Here is a 20,225-nt window from a genome sequence, read left to right as displayed (position 1 = left end):
CTCCGGACGGTTTCACTCTAATTCCACGACACTCCCGTAATAATGCAGGCTCCGTTCTAAAAGAGGCTCCGCAACCTACTCCCTTGTACATATGTAAGTGAAAAGGATGCATATATATATATATATATATATATATATATATAGAGAGAGAGAGAGAGAGAGAGAGAGACAGGACAGCCTCTCCGACTGTTCCTGTGATAGTCCTCGAAAACCCGAGGAGAAGCGGGGAAGACTGGTAGCAGTCGCAGCACCCATAGTAGTCGACGGAAGACCCTGTAAGGGAATCTCCTCAACTTCGGCTGAAATTTACAATGCTGAGCGGCGGGATAATCGTCGGCAAGACCTGCGACGAGCGCTCAACAGCCAGTGCCGTCCGCCAAAGAAGCTGGTCGCGCGCTGGACGGCTCACCAACGACGACTTCACACGGTGAACAAGTTGCCCCCGTGTTAAGTGGCGTGTTTGCAAGCCATGCTGGAAACTTGCAGCGTGGCCGAGTGTAAAGATGAAGAGATGCACTTGGGCTCAGGCGCTCGGACAGCGAGCGCTAGGGCGAGAGAAGACGACGAGGCAGGGAATAGAACAGACTCCCCAGTGAATGGGTGTTGTCTTTAATTAAATTAAATTAAATTAAATTATGGGGTTTTACGTGCCAAAACCACGATCTGATTATGAGGCACGCCGTAGTGGGGGACTCCGGAAATTTGGACCACCTGGGGTTCTTTAACGTGGGGTGTTGTCTTTGTTCTCTCCTTTATATATATATATATATATATATATATATATATATATATATATATATATATAACAAAACAATAAACACGACGTACGTGGAAACACGTTCTTTTTTACTTCTCAAACGTTCCGGCTGGTCCACCGGCCGAAACGCACATGAGTTTATTAAAGCAAACGCAGAGATGAAGGCGTGGACCTGGGCTGAGTAGCTATACTCCGCTCGGAGGAAATTAAGGGCTCCGCAGGGGAGAAATAGGGGTGTTCGGTGTGGTGACGATGATAAATAGTATAGGATGCAAATGTATACACGTTCGTTTCCTAAGGGCCCTTTCATACATAGAGTTCCCCACAAAAATTACCAGAGCGAGCTCTGGCGCTAAAGAGTCTCTACAGTAGCAGCAAAACATGGCGGTTAATGCCAACACGGAAATGATGGCTAGTACATGGATCTTCCTCCTCAAGTTCGTCCTTCTGGCGTCGAACGACCTTGCGACTTCGCAAATTGAGCGTTTTCAACAAAACACCGCGTTAAAAAAGAAACAGTTCGCAATAACAACCCATGTGCGCACAGAATGATTGCCTTGCTGCGTTAAGAGAAATGTGAGTGCTTGGAAATTTAGACTGAGGCGTAACAAATAAAATCACGAGAACGCTTGAAGACCCAAGCACGAAGAGTAGACGAATCCGAGCACTAACCATCATTCCCGGGGCAGCAGAACGACCGCAGCGTCAAAGCTCTCACTAGTAGTTTTCCTAGAAAACTCTTGTAAGCCTGCGTTAACGAAACATTCTAAGAGAGCCTTGATGGCTCGCTTCGTGGATATCACGTCCGCCCAAGGGCCCAGTAACACTTTTCCACTCAACGACTCGCTGTTAATTGGCGCTAACCAAGACGTCAATGCCTACCGCTCACAGCCGTCTCAGGCACTTTACACGTATACCACAGTCTGGCGAGTCGGCGCTTCGGATGCAATGTAATTTTGTCGCGTAAACGCAATACCTATAGTCATTAAAAATGGGGAAGCACCTGATATACCAGTGCTGTTTGCAGCTACAAAGGAAACAAACGAACGACAGAGCGCAATGACGTTGCAGTATAAGTGAAACATGAAGCTTAAGAACGCGGCCGTTATACGAACGTTGTCTTTCTAGAGATTTTCTGGCAAGCGAAGTATTGAACGAGAGGAAGTCAGGATTCGCGCGCTATTAACAGCGAAGCTGTTTCACCTGGGCGTTTGCCGTCAGTTGTACGCTGGAAAAATTCGCCGAGCGATGACGTCACGTGCGTCACCTAGCAAAGCCTCGCACAGCTGGTGCGAGGAGTTGCTAGGCGACGCACGTGACTTCATCGTTCGGCGAGGTTACCACCCTCTCCGTGGTTACCCTCGCCACAGCCAAGCATTGCGGAGCCTCCCAGCGGACGCAACACCCTCGTCACATGCGCGCGCCGCAACAGCCGCGCCACAGCTGCGGATATTACGTCACTGCCGAGGATAAAAGCTCCGTGTCGCCGCGGCGAGGCGACAGTACGCCTCGCCGTGATTATGGCACAGCCGAACAAGATCGTCACTCCCGAGGAAGAGGAAGCGCGGCGCGAAAAGCGTCGTACCGCTACCCGAGAGAGGGTTAAGCCACTTTATAGACCGTGTCCTATTCAGCAACAATGTGGACGAATTACAGCAAATGATTGAGGACCTTAACCGAGAAAGTGTACGCGTGGGGTTGAAGATTAATATGCAGAAAACAAAGGTAATGTTCCATAGCCTGGCAAGGGAACAAGAATTCAGGATCACCAGTCAGCCTCTAGAGTCTCTAAAGGAGTACGTTTATCTAGGTCAATTACTCACAGGAGACCCTGATCATGAGATGGAAATTTACAGAAGAATAAAATTTGGTTGGAGTGCATACGTTAGGCCTTACCAAATCCTGACTGGGAGCTTACCACTGTCGTTGAAAAGAAAAGTGCGCAATCATTGCATTCTACCGGTGCTAACACATGGGGCAGAAACTTGGAGGTTAACAAAGAAGCTTAAGAACAAGTTAAGGACCGCACAAAGAGCGATGGAACGAAAAATGGTAGGCCTAACGTTGAGAGAGAGCGGTGTGAATCAGAGAGCAAACGAAGATAGCCGATACTTTAGTTGAAATTAAGAGGGGAAAATGGAGCTGCAGGCAGGCCATGTAATGGGTGGGATGAATAACTGGTGGACCATTAGAGTTACAGAATGGGAAACGCAGTCGAGGATGGCAGAAAACTAGGTGGGCTGATTACAAGTTAGGAAATTCGCAGGCGCAAGTTGAAATCAGCTAGCGCAAGGCAGGGGTAACTGGAGATCGCTGGGAGAGGCCTTCGTCCTGCAGTGGACATAAAATATAGGCTGATGATGATGATGATGATGATGATGATAGACCGACGCAGCGTGCGCGTCAGCCAGCGTCGTTGGAGGTTGGCGACGCCAGGTTCATCACGTTACGGTGGCGTGAAAACCGACCCCTCTATAGTCAAACGGGTGCGCCGCGCCGCCTAGACTCGCGCGCATTTTACACGAAACTAGGAGTTTCCGGATGATACGAAACTGCGAATTCGCTGCACGTTCCGCCACCAGTATCCACCAGCCGATCTTGCTCGACGAGAGGCGGATGCGGTGCATTCTGGTTTCGCGCCGTAAAACGTCAGTTTCCTGAAGGCAAGCGGCTTAGAAGTTAGAGCAAATAATTTCTCGCCTTATTAGAAAAATCATAATAATAATAATAATAAAGAACGTTAGGTATAGAGCGGCGGAATGACGCAAACGCGGAACGTGCCTCCTTCCTCAAAGTACACGAGCTGCGTGGCAAAATCTCCCAACACTCTGCACAAAATTCAGTGGAATTGGAGCATAAACGACGTCGCCAAACCACCGCTACTATTTCATACCACGTCTCTCGCGAGACTGTACAAAGTTGGCGGCAGTGACAGCCTATTACAAACCCCACGCGCAACCTATTATATAATAGCAAGAACGCGAGAGCGTCAGATAAGAAAGTTTCTAAATAATGTACACGAACCTACAGCCACAGCCAATGCGTACCTCGCCTTTCGTCTATTACGCGTGAGAACTTGCGCTTGCGGGAATGTTTGGAGAAGATTGGCCGCTGCAATTATCGCTTGCCTGCTTTCCCCAATGCTCACTGGGCAGTGTAAAAGAGCGAGATTAAAAAGAAAAGAAAAAAGAAACAAGTTGTAGCGAGTTACACTCAATTTCATTCCACTAACTTTCGCGGTTAATGACATTCCGGAGCATGAAAGAAGCCAAAGAAAATAGAGGACAAAGTTAATCTTTCCGAGCAAACTTTGAAACTACTACGTGGCATTCGATATAAGAGCAACCCTGCACATCCACGTACGTCCCCGTACATGCGTGGCACAAGCCCAAACGCGACACGGTTAACGAAGACACGACAGGGGGCGCAGAGTACGGAAAGGCGAGCGAAGGGGGTTGGGTGCATGTCCCTGCCTCCCAATTGAAGTCCATTTTACCGGATCTTACGCAAACAGGCAGTTTTATCTTTATTTTTTATTTTATTTTAACTCCCAAGAACAGACAGGGAGCACACTACAGGAAATGCGAAGTTAGAACCATATCCTTCTATGCTTATGGTGGAACACGAGAAAGACAGTTGCACGCATCCACACAATCACCAACTCATCTCTCTCTTTCTCTACACACACACATACACACACACATACACACACGCACGCACGCACACCACTCACTTTCACTCAGATTCGTTCAACTCGCGGCTCAAGACAGAGCTTTCTAGAAAGCTCCCTCGAAAGGCGCTTTGTTGCTAAAGCCCAGCTTTAGCAACAAAGCGCTGCACACTGCCTTAGCGTGTGTGCAGCGCACGAATGTAGCGGTGATTGCCGTAGCTATCGACCACGACTGCTTCTGCCTGCTTAAGCACCTCAGAGGTATCGCAGAGCTTCCAGAACTTACGACCGGCGTCCCAAAAGTGTAGAATCCAGCAGCTGTCCTTTGTTGCCCCCGTCGAAATAAAGATTTCCTTTAAGCGGACGTGCGTTCTTTTTCTTTGGCCAGTCGCAGCTATGCACTTTCCCTGCAGGCTGTCCGTCGAAGCCGTCAAGCAAAACTACCCATTCCGCCACGCTCAATTTTCCTTCTTAAAAGCTACGTGTCGCATTGTTCAGATTGAGACAGACAGCGGACGCGAAAACGCATTCAACAGATTTGCTACTGGCCACAGAAATTACAGCCAACGGGACCATTTGTATGCGTAACTCTTGGCATTATTTTTTTTTCGTCTTATTTTTATAGCAGTCTCAAAGCAAATTCATTTGAAATTGAGAGGCGTACTACGCTTGCGCACTCGCCACCTACGCGCAGTGTCTGTCGATATATATATATACGCCGAAGACATTCAGCTTTACGCCACCTTTTCAGTGCTGCCGCTGCCCGCCTACGACAAGGCAATACGACGCCCTAGGCGCCGACGATTTTGACGTTGGGAATTTTATTTTTCCTTCCACAGCTCCCAACGTGCTCAAAACGTGAAGAGCAGAAAATAAAATAGCGTAAGCAAGAAGGGTGAAAACCGCTTGCAGGTGCAAGACTTCGGCCCTAGGGAGCGAGAGCTTTAGTGAGCGAAGTTCGTATTTAGATCTTCCATTTTTTTTTTTATCTCACGCGGTGAGTGGAAGGTCGGGAAGCCGGGCAAACTAACGGGTAATTGAGCCAAGCCACATAGGTTGAGCGAGAACTCACAAAAGCATCCCAGTTCGCAGAGCGACAACTAAGACCGGATAAGAGAGAACGACGCACAGCAGAAAGTTTCAACACTAGTAGGGAAAGGAGTTCAGCGAGAGTAACTGATACGGCCGGTGGCAGCCGCAAGCTTTTCGTTGGTCGTTTCGAAGAGAGACGACGGCAGACACACAAAAGCAGAAACGCCGGTACGAATGCCAGTAGTTAGTTCCACGCTCGCAGGTGGCCTAACAATTAATGCAGACGACGCCCGAGCGAGTCCGAGAGTGAGAAAGTCTTAATGAGAGTAATTACTTGGTCGGAAAGGGCAGCAACACGATCTTCGAAGTAAAGCGCAGCGAGACAGCACACTGGAAGCGCCAAGCTGCAATACTACCGACGCCGAGCGTTAGAAAACCGTTGCGTGTCTGCGTTGCCCCCCACACAAACACGTGTACAAAAAAGATAACACAAAACAAAAAAGCCGGCAGATCCCACGCTCTGTGAGAATCGATGTTATGCGAAGCAGTGTGCGGGGAGCCTACCAAGTTAACGAAACGACCATGAGAGCACCAAGACGTAGGCGGCTCTTTCATGACCTACATGACACGCGCATGTCATGAGTCCTTAGGAACCCATTTAGCTACACCTAAGAGACCTTAAGGCGAAAGCCTTCGTCATGCTCACGACTGACTTCGACCATCAACTTTAGCCTTTTCCTTCACTTAGTACCACATCCGAACCCATTCCATTGGTTTTTGAGTGTTAATCGTTTTTCGCTGAGTCATTCTCATTTTTGCTGAGTCATGGTCATGACTGACTTCTACCACAATTCTTTAGTGTTTTCTTCACTTAGTGCCCACGTCAGAACCCATTTCAGTGATTTTTGAGTATTAATCTTTTTTCGCTGAGTCATTGCCATTTTTGCTCAGTCATGGCCATGACTATGACTTCTACCATCATCCCTTAGTGCTTCCTTCACTTAGTCTCCACGTCAGAACCCATTTGAGTGGCTTTTGAGTGCTTATCTTTTTTCGCTCAGTCATTGTCATTTTTGCTGAGTCATGCTCATGACTATGACTTCTACCAGCATCCTTTAGTGTTTCCTTCACTTTGTACCCACGTCCGAACCCATTTCTGTGGCTTTTGAGTGTTAATCTTTTTCGCTGGGTCATTGTCATGACCTACATGACACGCATGTCATGACATTTGTGTCATGACCTATCACTTATGTTCATCATACACTCCTGTCGTACTATGCCAATTTTGGTACCTACCAAGTTAACAAAACGACCATGAGAGCACCAAGACGTAGGCGGCTGTTTCATGACCTGCATGACACGCATGTCATGAGATTCATGTCATGATATATCAATTATGTTCGTCACATACTCTTGGCATAGTATGCCAATTTTGGTACATACCAAGTTAATGAAACGACCATGAGAGCACGAAGACGTAGGCGGCTAGATAGATAGTGTGGGGTTGTCGGCCGCATGGCAGCACCGCTGTGCGCAATCATCATCATCGGAGCTGGGCTCAAGCGCCCGTGCCACGCGCATCGCGCCTTAGGGCGGAGCGGGATCAGGAGGCTGGACAGCAGTTGGCCTGGGGCTTTCGACAGTAAAGGTTATTCTTTGCTTGTCTCCCGCAGTCCGTGTCGTCTCTGAGAGCCTCAGATGGTCAATGGCTCTGAAGCCACGGCCCTGAGCCCACATTGGCGCCCCACGTTGGGCGCCAATGTGGGAAAACGCCTCGGTTCCGCGGTCCACGGGCACAGCTCCAGTCCCGGCCGGCCGCGCCCCAGGGCGCCCAGCCATAGCTCGCGCGTTCCTCCCACCACTGCTCGCGCGTCCGTCCTCTTCCTTGTCCACGGTTGGCTCCTATCCACTATTCACGTCAGCGTTCCCACAATAAATAGATAGATAGATAGATAGATAGATAGATAGATAGATAGATAGATAGATAGATAGATAGATAGATACTGTTAAAGTAGCAAATGTTCGCCAAGAAATGCTTCGGATTTAAAAAACAAGACACTTGACTACGTCAATCGTTCTTTGAAGACACGTGGAAGAGATCGAAGACAAACGAGACGAAACGTGACAATGCACACGGAGTAAATCAGATCAATGGTGACGTATAGTGAACTTAGGAAGCTTGTCAATGAGACACCAAGGTGGCGCTACGTGTCGCTACGAAGTGAGAAATCCGAAATATGTACAAAGGCACCGAATGTCCATCGGTTGCTCTGAGGAAGACTATAGACAGGGTTGCCTACATCTCGTCCCCTTTCGGCATACTCAAGGAACGCGGCTTTGGTTCAGCAACGACCTCATTATGAATGCGAGCCTCGCCATGCCGACGAAAAAAGAAACGCACGCAGCATCAGCCCTCCCTTGAACTACATTAAGTCAAGCCGTGCAGTTAGATTCGCGACCACATGTGTGCCGGAAATAAACTTCTGATGTGCGCTGCCAGTAACGCTAACGCAAAATTCTCACGATGTGCGGCGGTCCACGGGAAGTTGAAAGTTCGAAAATACAGGTAAAAAAGGAGGGGGGGGGGGGGGGAGAGGAGAGCGGGAGAAGTTTCACCCCTGGCACTTTGTCATGGCATCAGCGGATTTTGGCTTACGTTACGTAACGCAGCGTGTCAACGGCTTCGCTTGGTTCTTACTTTTACCAGAGACCTGGGTGCTGATCGTTCCGCACGAGACAGCCTTGCGTCATTTTTGGTAACTTCCCATCTACTGGCGTACGACGATTTTGCGATCGACGTCACCAAATATGAACGGGGAAACTATAAGTCAACGGAAGTAGCAGTAAGTGGTTCGTGTGGAAAGGGAAATGTTGGCGCTATCTTCTGCAGCCCTTGAGGGAGCACGGCTCATGCGCCAACAACGGAAGGATTGCGGCGGTAAACGAGCGGTAAATTCCTATAAATCATAGGTAAATTCCTATGATAGGAATCATACTTTTCCGTCGGTGCACCGCCTATACAGGCCTGCGTTACGATCATTGTTAATGCAAAATGAGACGTACTGAGACACGTGTACTGAGTGGATTGATACACGATATATTGCGCGCACACGCCGATCCTCCATCGAGTCATCGTGATGTGCGATGTGAAGAGCATCTGCGAGACAACGTGGAATTCATCAAAATCCGAACAGAGTAGCAGACGAGAAACGGCGGCACCCCTGCACCCATACGACAATGTGTTCAAGCAAAAAAAAAAAAAAAAAAAAAAATCCGCGATTTTTGAAGGTTCTTCATCATCCATCCCTCATAAGACAATATATAATTTAGGCTTGGAATCCGGCACTAAAAAGAGAGCGCCCGTCAGAAGCAGCCCGCGGTTAAGCTAAAAACAATAATTTCTGAATTCGGGGCACCGGTTAACCGAGGCATCGACAACGCGCGACCGTATACCAACGGCTCCCCAAATATCGAAGCACCGCAATCGACGAGTTCCTCATGCATTCACTGATGCACGCTACTCGAGAGTAAACGGGCTTCGCGATATTACCGCCTAATGCCACCACAATGCACGTATACTTTCAGCTAAAGCTGCCTTATCTGCGTAAAGTATGCGCTAACATGATGGGAGACAAACTTGTTAAGCCCTCGTTTGCTGTGGCCACGTTATTCTCAGCCTCCGCATTTCTTCGTAGCTGGCAGCCGGTAGCTATAGAACTGACTGAAAGAGCACGCAAGCAGTCGCGTGGCTCATTACCATTGCATACATCGCCGTCGGCAACGCTTGTTTGCCGAGCTCCCGGTTAACATGGTACGGCCCACTCGTGGGCATGCGTAGGATGGACACCCCTTCCTGTGTGCACAGCCTATCGGCAAACAACGGTGTCACACCGTGCCTATTCACAGACCGTAAACAAAAACAAACCCGAGTTCACAGCGGCACTCGCGCGCTTCCGAACAACAGGAAGCGGGGGCATCCGTTTGATACCCGCCGCTCTTTTAACTGGACGCATAGTTTGCGCTCGCGGTGAGGTGAAGATGACCGGTGAAGAGATAAAACAGGAGAAATTCTCCCCGAGCCGCCGGTGCACGATGCCCCCTAGTTTGCGCCCACAAAACAATCACACCGCTCGGGATGCACGCGTGAGTACGTCATCTCGCGCAGAACCAGCCGAAACTTTCGCGGTCGGCGTTGACAGAGAGCTCTTCTGTCAACAATATACACCAGCGCTGCCACTGCCGGGTAACGCGTTCGTCACAGAGACGAGTTCCCACGAGCACGTAGCCTGTATCGGGCATGTGGGAAGTTCATGGCCACTACCCGCACCGGATGCAAGGAAGCCGGCTCGAACCCTCACTCATCTACAATGGATATTAATAACCTTTCGCTAGAGGTGGGCGAATATAAACTTTTGTCGAATACGAATCGAGTACGACTGGTAAAAGTATCTAATATCGAAGTCATACGCAGACGCACATATATTTGCAGCAGAAATATTTATGTTGGTTACAATTAGGTACCACACTTGAGCAGCTAGCTATCAGAGACAAATGAGAGCTAACTATTAAATGTAACAGCTGAATATAGGAAACAATCGCTCAGTGTTAAACCGAAGATCACTAATTGTCATGTAGCATCTCAACATCCTTACAGCCAGGTTGCACACAAGGTTTCCAAGAACGAATGTAAACATCATCGCACGGCTGCTGTAATCAATCGGGGTTGCACAGAATTTTGTGAAACAGTGTGATCTCGCGTGCTCTTAAAGATAAAAGAACACTCGAATGAAGCTCAGAAGAAAGCGCGAGCGGGAGGCAATGTTTATACGTGTAATCCGTCGGTGGTCCCCGGCAGCTTTTCAGAACATTTGAAAGACACATTCACAGACATCCGTTCAAACTAGCATTTTCGGCATTCTAACCGTCACGAGGCATATTCCGGAGCATAACACACACGCCTAAACGCCCCAAGAGAAACTGCTTACGCGCCTACGGACAGCCGAAATGCAACAACGTAGCAGTACAACCTGTAGTATACGCAACAATGCAGTAGTGTTCTGATAACCTGCAACAGTCATCTCAGTAGTGCGTTGTAGCTGTGCATTTCATGCGCTTACCAAGAGCACGTTGTGAGCTTCGTTGCATATACAGTCGAACCGGGATATATCGAATGCGAAGGAGATCACAAAAAAAGGGGTTCGATATATAGGTAATTCGATTCATAAAATAAAACTTTTATACAAACATTTTCGAGGGGATTTCACTGCTGCTCGTTATACATAATAATTCGTTATATTCGGGTTCGACTGTACCTGGCAGGCAAAATGCGGGTGCCGTAGCCAAGGAGGATTAAAAAAAAATTTTTTTTTTTTTAATCCTCTTTGGCCGGTGCCCAGATGCACTCGGCGAACCGATAGCGCGGAGACTTGATGGCTGCGTAACCCGCACTGCATTTTGTGGCGCCACTGGGGTGGCACTTACTTACCTTTCTGTTCTGTTAGCTAAGACAGTGAAAGATAAGCTTAACTGCAGTTGAACGAGGCACATCCAACGCGAGTGTCTGCAAGTGAAGCTGACGACCGAGTGCCTTCCCTCAAGGTTCCAATACTACCTCACGCGTACCGACGGCCGCTTGAGCGCGCGCGCCACTTTCTACAGTTTACGACTGTATACAGCTTGTGAGAGAGATTTACCTAGAAAATACAGTCTGCGTTGAATGGGAAGGAATGAGGAACGAGGAACAAGTTGATATCAACAATTTAGGGACTGAGACAGGGGCGCCCTCTATCCCCGCTGCTGTTAATGATGTACATGGTATACGGAGAGAAAAGGTGCTAGAGGGAAGCAATATCGGGTTTAATCTCTCATACAAACAGGCGGATACAATATAGTAGAGCAGCAGCTTCCAGGTTTGTTTTATGCGGACGACATTGTGTTGCTAGCTAACAACCAAAGTGATATGCAACGTCTGGCTATTATCTGTGGACAGGAAGGCGAGAATTTAGGTCTGAGATTTAGCGTTAATAAATCAGGTGTTATGGCACTAAATGAAAACAGTGAACCAACAGTGTCAATACAAGGCCAGGAAATACCTCGGGTAAAACAATATAAATACTTTGGTAGATGGATAAACGAAGGCAACAGATATATGGAAACACAGGAAAGGAATAACAGCAAAGGGGAAAAGAAATGTGGCCATAATGAAACACAGAGAGCTATGTGGATACAATGGGTACGAGGTGCTCCGGGGTATAATGGTTCCAGGACTTAAATTTGGAAATGCGGTTGTTTGCTTGGAGTCAGGGGTACAATCAGGAATCGATCGCAACCAAAGGTCAGTGGGACCCCTTGCATTGGGCGCTCACGGGAAGACTACAAATGAAGCTGTGCAGGTGATATGAGCTGTACAGGCTTTGAAGTGAGGGAAGCTCCGAGTAAAATCGATTATGAAGAACGACTGAGAAATATGGAAGAAAGTAAATGGGCTGGGAGAGTGTTCAGATATTTGTACAGGAAGAACATTGATTCACAGTGGAGGAAATGCACTAGGAAGCTTACCAGCAAGTATGCGACCGCTATAATTAAGTAACATGGCAACAAAGACTGACAAGCACAAAGTTAGAGAGGCCGAGACAATCTCATGGAGTGGCGGCAACGGAAAAGAAACCTCTATGAGTAACTGCTCAAGAGGAACAAATGAAATCAGGAAAGAAACAATTTACGATAACTCAAAGGGAAGCTCTTTACTTTTCGAAGCGCGATCAGGATGCCTTAGAACGCGCACGTATAAAGAGAGGTACCATACAGAACAAGAAGCATGTGCTTGATGCGGTAAAGCTAGGGAAACGATGGAGCATGTTCTATTAGAATATGAAGATATCTGCCCAGCGGTCGATTTAGAGACTTCTGGCCTCCTTGAAGCCCTTGGGTTCAGCGAAAGCAGGTGGAAAGTAAACATGTCGCAATAGAGATTAGTAAGAGGCGATTGAAATAGTGGTGAAAGAAAAGTAGAGAAACGACAAAGTTCCCAACAGGAGTTCAGAAAGTTTGGTGATGGAAATTCTTCAAGTTTTTCTTTCTTTCATTTTTTTTTTGATGACAGGTACGTTTTTCTTTCTTTCATCTTTTTGATGACAGGTACGACATTAGGCAATATAACTACGAGCTAGGTGGCGTTACCCACCGCCCCGTTCCAAAGGGGACGCTCCTAGCATCCATCGATCCATCCAGTCAGGGAAACGATTGATACGACTGGATCCGTTACAGGAACAGGTAGCCGTACAAGGTAGATAGAGAAGTTTTGAGGAACAGGAAAAAAGATTAAGGAGATGCATCCCCCCCCCCCAAAAAAAAAAAAAAAAGCGGGCAAGTTTGCACTCAGTCGTGCAAAGCTTCGGCACAGCGAAAGTGTCAATCCTCAAGTCTTACTGGTTGCTACTGCTAAGTATTAACTTGGTTGCTGCTAGGTCTTAACTTGGTTTAACTTAAATACTCATGTAGGGAAGGTATTCTCGAGCGATCATTTTCGGAGGTACCGTCCCTTTCGCGACATTTCGCGTGACTAGCGCTGGACGCATCGGCACCTACGAGCGACAGCGTTCCTGGGCATCCTGGCATGCCACAAACGCCCGCAGGCAGGAGCCGTGTCTATGTCGGGCGAAGCGAGCGCGACTAGGCAACGCGAGGTGATGTCATCGCTACTGCTTCGGCGCATGCGCGGCTAGGCAACGCGGGCGGCGTCGGCAGCATGCTTTCCTTCCTTCTCCTTAACGTCCCATGTCAAGGCAACATGTGCACAGCACGGATAGGAGGCGAGTTACATGCCGCTCCGCGAGGTGGTTGCTAGGCAACGCAGTGACGTCATAGCTCGGCGAGGTTTTGCGACAGTAGGCGCCACTTTTTACGCTTAGCTAGAACAGCTGCGCTGTTAAAATGCTAGAATGCAGGCTAGGTAACTATTTTCCCCCGCCCCGTTTCAAAGGGGATGCCAATAAATCATCACGATCAGTCGTCCATTATCCCAAATCAACGCAAACAGCACAGAAAGCCTTGCTTACATCGATTCCCACAGTGCGTGAGGAACGCATTATCTTTTAACGTTTACTTCTTTCTCTATGCCTATAAGCTTTGCTGCCTCCTTCACTCCCGCTCCTCTTCTCTTTTAGGTTCACAGTCTAGGTGTCCACGCAGACACGAGACATTTACGGTGCCTGCGAACTTTTTTTTCCACTCGCTAAACAAGAAATAATAATTACAATTATTTGTTCCGAGCTTTCAATGAAACTGAGAAGCGCTGCACAACAGCAGACCCACTGAGGAGCTAGTGAAATGCTGGTTTGATTGGGTTATGACAGATTAGCAGCAAAACAGATTATAACAGATTATAACGTTATAACTGATTAACAGCAAAAGTAAAAGAGAAGGACTTTGTTCTTGTCTTTTGCTTACGCTGTTATTATCTTTTCAGAAGGTGACTAAGATTAAGACGCAGGCCTTAAGGAGATCATGGGAAAAAGAAAATCAGTTTCCATAATCGAAAGAGATAATGCTGCAGTGAGTATGCTTGTTGCGAAAGGCTTCGTAGACGTTTGAGTTTAACGTTCCAATGCTCGTCTGGGCCAAGTTAAGCTGAGGTCGCGCTTTTTAGCCAAGCTGACCAAGCGGCCTATGTCTGGACAGTAAATTCATGCATTAATGCGATCAGCAATCTTTGAGAGCTTCACTGTATGGGGTATGTCTGTTTGTATGTTTGTCCTCGACTAACCTCTTTCACGCCAACTTGGGTCACTAGGTAGCCCATGGTCTAATTTGTAGACCATCGGGCTGCTGTGCTGAGGGAACAGGGATAGAAACCAACCATCGGACCAATTCGGGTCACTGGGTGTGTGACAGTGGCTATGTACCGCTCTTAATGAACCTCTTTCACGCCAACTTGGGTAACTTGGAATCGTTCAAGAGCAGCTCATTTCCTTGATCTTGGTACGCAATAATCACCGGGAGCTGTTCGTGCGTCGTTGAAAGGACGCCTCAATTATGTTCGTGCGTCGTTATCGCCTCAATTAGGCCTAGTAACAGATGAACAGCTTGCTTTCCACTAAGACTGCTTGATGGCGCTGCTATCCGGTACACACGGGTTTGCGCAAACACATGATATTTTTTACATTCCGCAGGCTTTCACTATTTGGCGGAAAAAGTAAATACGCGATGTGTATCTTGCTGGAAACACTTCGCTTTTACGTCTCTTAAGATTCATAAGAGTTGACACGTTGACAATTAGAACAATTAGAAAGTGAGCAATTTTATTTTATTTATATTAAATCAATGTAAGTGAGTAAAAGATTACTGGCGGTTTCTTAACAAGACTCTAAAGAACATGCACTATAGGTATTATTCGCGTAGAATAATCCGTCATTGTTAAAACTCTGTGCATAATAACCAGAACGCCTTGTATACACAAGTGAAACAATATCGCGTGCCTCTCGTAGAACGCAGGCAAATTAAGATCGTACACATTGTGGGTGATTTGTACAAGACGACCGCATTACATGTGTGGGAAACGGACTAAACCATTCCGCTTTCGTCTTGAATGTTACCCTCATTTTTGTTAACCGTCCGCGTGTTTCTGTTTGCGCCCAAGCCCAGTGCTCGACCGCTGGCGTCGCCATGCGCCGCTCGCGCATACCATGTTTCTAGCCGCCGCCGTTGGATCGGAGAACACGCTGGGCTGGTGGTGACTAGGCACGACTGTGGCTGCTGTTAGGGGATCGATGAACGCATCACTGTTTTGATGATCCAAATATAATTTCACTATCAGGGAGGGAGCAGTCTACCTGACTGGAGCAGTATCTTTTTTGGGGGTGTTGCTACGCTGCGCTCCGCTACACCCCAACGACCGCCGCTTCGCGTCGGTGCCCGATACCGCGGCTTCCGCCGCGGCACCGGGGTTTAATCGACCACGCCGCCCAACATAGAGGAAAAATAAAATAAAAGCCTAATACCAAGAAACTAAATTCCAGCCAAGGCAGGATTCGAACCCGCGTACGCCTGGTCTAAAAGCGAGCGTCGTAACCACTAGACCACACAGCCACACTTGGAAATCAAGCATTCATGCGAACCATATGATTGCGTTCGAGCGCCCTCGGCGAAAGAAACCACCTAGAAACATGGTGCGCGCGAGCGGCGCATGGCGGCGCCAGCGGTCGAGCACTGGGCTTGGGCGCAAATAGAAACACGCCGCCCGGAATGCCTGTGCGTCCTGTTTCCGAACGATTTTTGGCAATTTTTATGGTTCGTGTGGAGCCATCATGCGATGGGAGGATTCACCTGCTGCGTTCCTGGGTGCTACAACAACAGCACAAGGGACAAAGGCTCCGGATTCTATGTGTTTCCTAAAGAGTGAAAGCTTCGAGAGATGTGGATCAAACGGATTAATAGATGATACTGGTAATACACATTGCGAGAAGAAATACCCGTCTACTTAGATTTAGGGGCACGTTAAAGAACCCCGGGTGGTCCAAGTTATTCCGGAGTACCCCATTTCGGCGTGCCTCATAATCAGATCGTGGTTTTGGCAAGTAAAACCCCATAATTTAATTTTAATTTAACCTTTTTATCATTTGTGAGCGTCTTTTATATATGGAATAATATGTATTTTTACTGCTGTTTATGTTCAAATGTTTTTGTAATCAAAACCAACTCCCCTCTGTAATGCCCTTGGGGCCTGAGGGTATTGTAAATAAATAAATAAAAAATAAAAATAAATACAGTGTTATAAGACTAAAACACATGGCTTTCTTTTTTTATTTTCACCTGCCAGCCTGAAGTTCCCGGGAGCTCAACTGTGCCACCCGAACATGAGCAAAAGGTATCTGCCATCGCTAGCAGCGACAGCGATGATACTGTCTTAAACGGCTTAATCGACCAGTACGAATCACTGATGAAAGTATATCGCGGCTGCTCATAATGGAGAGCGGCGCGTATTCACGTGCCCAAAAGATGGGACGTTCGCCTCACGCCACGCAGTCGGAGTTTTCGAAGCAGCAAGCGTACCATTCGCTTGAATGCAAATAAAAAATTAGCGTAGCTTGCACTGGAGACGCAATGCTAAAGAGACACCGGAGCTGATGGGCACCTATAGCTAGTCCTGTCTTTTGGGCCCGGCTAAGTGCTACGAAGTCGTCCTCAAAATTTCCCGGAATTTATTGATCGATTATCGATTATTTATTGATTTGTTATCGATAGGCTATCGCAAGGTATTGACCACGTATTTGGGCTAGGCCAAGCACTACCGAGTCATCCCCAGCATATTCCGTTTTCCGGAATTTATTGATTATTGATCGATTAGCTATCGATTGGCTATTGATAGGCTATCGATGACTGACTAAGCTTAAGTAGTCCCAACCATGCTTAGCTAGACTTAGCCAGGATCAGCTTCGCTAGTTCACAGGGGTATGTGCCATTGCGCTTGTACCCTTTCTTCACTACCGCCAGGATCGGCAGGATCGCCAGGAACAGGTATACAAATCCTATTATGTCCGTCGCTAAGCAAACATAACGTTGCAGTCACTGAGATGCACGTGTGCAAAAATAGTAACGCAAAACGACCGCGGAACATCAACATGTACTACATACAAAGCTCGAACAAATACGATACACAAAGCGCAATCAGCGGGTAACAACCGAAATGAAAGAGCAGCAGGCACTTTTCAACGTTCGCCTCGCATGCTGCAATGAACAGCCGATGTGATTTTTTAAAATACATGACGAATATTTCTCGGTGGTGGAGTCGTAGAGATGTCTGGGAAGCTCGTGCGCAGTACTCAACGAGCGGGAACTGCGGTGGTGCGGCTGACCAGTTGACTATACAACCAAGATGGTGGCAGTGCTCCGTCCGGAAAACCGGCGCATGCGCAGATCGGTCGGTGGGATCGGTACGAAATTGTTAATCTCTTAACACCCCGCTCCATGATACCTGCATACAGCCTCCTATTTCGAGACATTACCATGTAGGTTTGTTTAGCTGAGAAACTCGACGGCTCTTAAGGTTCCGGTTTGTTGCAAAACAAGCTTACAATTTTAAATACGCCCACCAGATTCCACAAGAGCCAACGGATTACAAGAAACCCATCTCGTTAAGGGGCTAGGACATAGCCTCGAAAACAGCCGGTTATATTAAAGAGCACGCTCCCTCCTTTATTAGCGTAGCAAGTGAGACAAGTCAAAGTATAACTTATATAGGACAAACTTCCCTTTGGCCACACCACAAAATAAACAAACGACGGAATTTGTCAGCGTATTTGGTAACGCTCCACATAAGACACTACGCGCACAAGAAACCAATTAGCGAGCGTCCCAATCTGCATCAATGGAGCGCCACGTGTCGGACACCTACGCCAACAGTGCGACCACATTCGTAACTCGCTCTATATTTGCACCCGCTTGCTTCCCGAAATCCTTTATTTCCTAGTTTCTGCTACAAGACTTGCGGAAAACGCGGAGTCGATCAACGCGCGGTTGATCGATGTGGGCCCACACATTAAATGCATGAGCTTCAGGAACAAAGTAACACGAATGATCATTCAGATCATGGGTTGATGTGGACTGATGCGAATTGCGCGAAAGCCACGGCGCCGATCAGCTCAAGCGTCGGTTCCTCGGCGACCACGCGGGACTCTGAACAAATGGAACGCACCTGTACAAGTGGGAAAACGCATAGAGGTTCCCATAAACATCACTATAGAGCAAACTACGGCGCTAATGACTAGTGGAGCTGTAAGTGGAGCGATTAAGCCAGCATGGGAATCATGGTTAGTACGTATAGATTTGCCTAAACTTGATCCTTCTGGCTCAAAACGGCTCTGTGACCTCGTAAATCGGTCATTTTCGGCAAAATATTGCGTTGTAAAGGCGACGACTCACAACAATTATGCATCACTGCAAAAATTTATTGCCTTCATGCATTTAGAAAAATATGATTGCTTAGCAATTTAGAAAGATTCAGCGTAATAAATAACGCCGAAAGAACGTCCGAAGCTACGAAGATTAGACAAATCAATGTTTATATTTACCAATCTTTCCCAAGGATTTCGCGAAGCTGAACAAGCCCAACGCCAGAGTCGACTCCCGTTATTTCGACCCTGCGGCACCACAAGATTTGGTAGAATTATCCGAAAGGACGAATTAACAAACGACGGCAAAATGAACGAATACAAATACTTTTTTTTTAATGTCTGAAAGTAGTTTGTGATGCCTCTCTGCTCCTAGCCCTTTAAACGCGACTCAATCGTCATGCGGCAACTAGCGCTGACATGTTTAAACGCTGCCTCAGCATCGGACTGAAATCAAAAGTGTCTGAAAGTGCTCAAAATTAATGTAAAGTAAAAGTACAACAAAACAGCTTCACGCCTATAGGGAAGCAGCAGAACCGCTTGCTGGATGTCTTGAGTTTTCAAGCTTTAGTAACCGCTGCGGTGTACGAGAGGAAGCCGGCGGGGGTCGAATTAGCCGTATACATATAGCGACATGCTCTCGCGTTCGAACTAACCGTCTTTTCTTTTTTTCTTTTGCCATAGCCATTGCACGATTTCTCGCCATGATTAGCCAGTGCGTTCGAATTAAGCGAAAATTCGAATTCACAAGTCCACCGTAGTCGGCGTTGCTACCCCTTATTGACCTTCACAAATGACATGACTAAGTAACAACTTGGCTAGTTACCTTGCAAGCGGTCGAAAAATAGCTGCAATGCGACTCCTCCGAGAGCATATCCTCTTTTGACGGAGCGGTTACGTCATCGACAGCAACGCGTGACGGCGCTGTTCGGGAACCAGAGCAGTGGCGTTGAGTCCGCAACGTTTTAAAAGTGCGCAGATGTACAGGGTCGCGACTCACCAGCGGCGACAGAGAAGGAAAATGAGGATGGGGATATTGATCAAGCCTATGCGAAGTATACTCCAGCCGGGATTTAAAGCTGGCTTTCTGAACGGCTACGACGAGAAAGGTCATTTTCACTTGTTACGTCCTCATGCGGTTCGTGTTTTGCGGTGCAACAGGCGAGCGTCCCGAACTTCACGCCTCTATGCGACGTCAAGAACACGACGTCACAGAGAGGCGAGCGAACGATTTGCATGCACCAAAACATTCATCACGGCGCGGTCAACCAAACATTCAACGGAATGCGGAAAAAACATTTTCACCCTTTAAATTAGCAGTGAAAGGGAAATTTCCCGGCACGCCATCACAGAAAAATTGGAGGACGCTTAAGCTTCGCCTTTAAGAGTAGAACGCGATAGCGTTATCGGGACCCGTTCGCATCGCAACGCGCGGCTGTAGGTCTGGTAGAAATGCTGGAAAAGGGGTTTGTGTTTGAGTTTCCTCGTAGCAGAATTAGGTTTTCTCGTACACTCAAATTACAATCCGACGCCGATTGGCAAACAGTCCCGACGGCGAATCCGACGCCGAATGGTAAAGTCGTATTTTACCATTTTTCTGACGGATTTCATTGTGAGAAATTAAATTTTTGTTCACCCAAAACCTTGCACCACGTGGAGGGCCTGCGCGGTCCGGGTGGTTGGGGATTTTCTCCGCCACCCGCATCGCACGCCAGTTGCCGACGCCGGATTTTCTGCGACACGGGGCCCTTAGCGCTGTCGCGTTAAAATGCCGCTATCTTCTATCAGCATGTACAGTCCGTTCACGAGCTTTTCACAATTATTCGCTAAGAAATCTACGCTGCAGAGAAGGACAGACACGCGATCAAATTCGAGCAAC

At 47.6% G+C, this 20,225-nt stretch overlaps 1 protein-coding gene across 2 annotated transcripts in view; it reads right to left on the bottom strand.

The window, feature by feature from the left end:
- LOC119455647 (RNA-binding protein 42) overlaps window positions 1-20,225 on the bottom strand; it is a 153,012-nt gene that overhangs the window by 57,053 nt on the left and 75,734 nt on the right. The gene's annotated exons all lie outside the window — the stretch shown is intronic.

This window comes from Dermacentor silvarum, chromosome 6 (genome assembly GCF_013339745.2).
Source record: "Dermacentor silvarum isolate Dsil-2018 chromosome 6, BIME_Dsil_1.4, whole genome shotgun sequence".
NCBI classification, from domain to species: Eukaryota; Metazoa; Arthropoda; class Arachnida; order Ixodida; family Ixodidae; genus Dermacentor; species Dermacentor silvarum.
Note: the sequence above shows the minus strand (reverse complement) of the source record. Positions and strands in the feature narration are given on the sequence as shown.